Source organism: Artemia sp. Qi Xiang Cuo, chromosome 20 (genome assembly GCF_049724085.1).
Source record: "Artemia sp. Qi Xiang Cuo chromosome 20, ASM4972408v1, whole genome shotgun sequence".
NCBI lineage: Eukaryota > Metazoa > Arthropoda > Branchiopoda > Anostraca > Artemiidae > Artemia > Artemia sp. Qi Xiang Cuo.
This window is the reverse complement of record NC_142813.1, coordinates 20,912,762-20,916,079: the sequence shown is the minus strand read 5'-3', so window position 1 is coordinate 20,916,079 and position 3,318 is coordinate 20,912,762. Positions and strand designations below refer to the sequence as shown.

General features: G+C 36.0%; 1 pseudogene; it reads left to right on the top strand.

Moving 5' to 3' along the window:
• Positions 1-835: 835 nt before the first annotated feature.
• LOC148939994 (protein ROP pseudogene) lies at positions 836-2,694 on the top strand (annotated as a pseudogene).
• Positions 2,695-3,318: the final 624 nt, after the last annotated feature.

The following is a 3,318-nucleotide window of genomic DNA, read 5'->3' as shown; positions in this document are numbered from 1 at the left end:
GAAATTACTGGGGTTAAAAACCTTTTGTAATCAAAACAAATTATTTTTATTACATGAAGAAATTCTAATTATATTCCTTAAGAAATCATCATAAGTAAAAATTTCCCATACGGAAATTGAACTCAAGCCAACTGGGTGAGAGCTATTTAACATTAAAAGACGATCATTGGAATAGCATAACACTGCATACATTGGACTTAATTAGCAACTTGATTGCTTGAGGTTCGTCTTTTAATATTTCAATGAAGAAAAAGCCATAGGCTTTTTCCTGTTTGTAATGATATAGCATAAAACGGAACCCAAGTTGTAACTGACGTTATCCTGGTTGTTATGATAAATTACATACAAGATAGATACATTTATCTGGAATTAAACCTTAAAACATTTTTATATAATCATTTTTATAATAAAGAACGAAATCTACCATATATCCGGGTTGCAGCGGTAGCTAGCATTACAGTAAAGAACGATCTCTCTCCCATACTAACTGATATATGGTGGTTCCAGGTGCATTTTCCCGATTATCTACTAATAACCATATATGACGTAATAAGTGACATGACATAATATATAAAACCTATTGTGTACTAATAACCATATATGAATTAATTACCGACGTGACGTAAAAATTGAAAAATTTTATTTTATTTTATTTTCGTTTTTAGTTCAGAATCGCTAAAGTTATAAATTGCAAAAATATTTATGGTGTCTGAACAATAGTTTTAATCTTTTAATTTAGACTAGAAAAATACCTGAAAATTTAAGTTTAATTTTTTGTTAGGTTCTTGATACTTGATACGTGACATAAACATTCAACTAAATTTTCTAAATGAAAATGGCTTTAAAGAATCTTGTCGGACAAAAAATTATGAACGAGGTACTCAAAAGTAAACAGAATGGCACAGATTGGAGAGTTCTTGTTGTTGATCGGCTTTCAATGAGAATGGTGTCTGCCTGCTGTAAAATGCAGGAAATTGCCTCAGAAGGAATCACAATTGTTGAGGATATAAACAAAAGTAGGGAGCCATTGCGTCATTTGGAAGCGGTTTATCTTTTGACTCCTACAAACGATTCTATAAAACCTCTCATCGCAGATTTTGGATGTCCAGGGAGAACTCAGTACAAGGCTGCTCATGTATTTTTTACTGAAGCCTGTCCAGAAGAGCTCTTTAACGAACTTTGCAAGCACATCTCTGGAAAGTATATAAAAACTTTGAAAGAAATCAACATTGCTTTCCTTCCATATGAAAGTCAGGTCTTTTCACTTGATTTTCCTGATGGTTTCCAATGTTACTATAATCAAAACAAAGCCTCGCAAAGGACTGCTGCAATGGAAAGAATGGCAGAGCAAATTGCCACCCTTTGTGCTACATTAGGGGAATATCCTGCTGTGAGATATCGAGCTGATAACGAGAGAAATATCGAATTCGCCAAAATTGTTCAGCACAAGCTTGATGGTTACAAAGCAGATGAGCCTACAATGGGAGATGGCCCTGAGAAGTCCCGTTCACAACTTTTAATCGTTGATCGTGGGGTTGATGGCGTCTCACCTCTGTTGCATGAACTCACATTTCAAGCCATGGCATATGATTTGCTTCCCATTGAAAATGATGTCTACAAGTACTTGAATTCAGGTGTGGAAAAAGATGTCCTTCTTGATGAAAATAATAACCAGTGGAAAGAACTACGGCATCAGCACATTGCAGTAGTTTCGCAAAACATTACGAAGAACTTGAAGACCTTTGTTGATTCAAAGAAGAGTCTGACTGCTGGTGACAAGTCATCAATTCGTGATCTATCTATGATGATCAAGAAAATGCCACAGTATCAAAAGGACCTAAGTAACTACTCTTCACTCCTGAATCTAGCTGAAGACTGTATGAAAAAATACCAGAGTGAAGTCAGTCGTCTTTGTAAAGTTGAACAGGACTTGGCAATGGGTGTTGACGCTGAAGGAGAGAAAGTCAAAGATCCAATGCGACTAATTGTTCCTTTGCTTCTTGAAGAAAATGTTTCTCCCATGGACAAGATTCGTATAATTCTCCTCTACATTTTGTCGAAAAACGGAATATCTGGAGAAAATCTGACTAAACTTATTCAACATGCGGCAATACCAGACCCTGAACGACCCATCATCACCAACATGGCAAACCTTGGGTTCTGTGTCATCAATGAGGGAGGTCGTAGAAAGCAGTGGTGTCCAAATCGCAAGGAAAGAGAGCAGACTTACCAGATGTCCCGTTGGACTCCTATTATCAAGGATGTTATGGAAGATGCCAATGATGATAAACTTGATGGAGAGCATTTTCCTTATCTTGCTGGACGAGCTGCATCGACTGGTGCTAGAGGAATACCCACCAGTGCTCTTTATGGAAAGGGGCATAAGGACAGATCACAGCAAAATATGAAAAACGTTCCACGGCTGATAGTTTTCATCGTTGGCGGTGCCACATTTTCAGAGATTCGTTGTGCTTACGAAGTTACGAAAGCTATTAATACTTGTGAAGTTATCATTGGATCCACCCACATAATAAGCCCAGAAGAATTTTTGAAGGATCTAAAGCAGCTGTCTGAATAGAAAATATTCAAGGCATTGCTGGCCGATGCTGTGCCAATAGGAGCCACAGATGAATATAGCACTGTTATATGACTAATTTGGAACCGGTTATTGTTTTCTAATTATAACTTATCCAAATCAAGCAATAGTAATTGACAAAAAAAAAAAAAAAAAAAAAAAAAAAACGGCGTTGCGATATCAAGATAGCGTAACGAAAGATGCAGCCATGATTACAGCTGTGAAATTTTTTACGAGGGAGATTTTTCGAGAAAACCATGAAAAACTGAACGAGATAGCAGACAGTTTTGGTGAGCAGTATGTGAAAGAAAGGCGTAGTCAAGCTTCGAGAGAAACGCTAGCCAGTGATATGTATGATACTGTGAAACTATTGAGCTCTGTAACTGAGTTTAAGACACGATTCACCATTTGGAAATTATCCGAAGTACCGAAAATAATAAAGAACGACATTTTGCCTATACTAAATTTTATACGCCACTTAATTATAGTATAGGTTAGTAATTCAACAGATAGCTTGGCACTGGAACATCGTAGAGAGTTGTTCAATGGCTCATTTTAAAGGAAATTAATGGGGTTAAAAGTCTTTTGTAATTCAAACAAATTATATTTATTACATTAAGAAATTTTAATTATATTCCTTAAGAAATCATCATAAGTAAAAATTTCCCATACGGAAATTGAACTCAAGCCAACTGGGTGAGAGCTATCCCAACCTCTAGACCATATAGGATATATTAAAATAT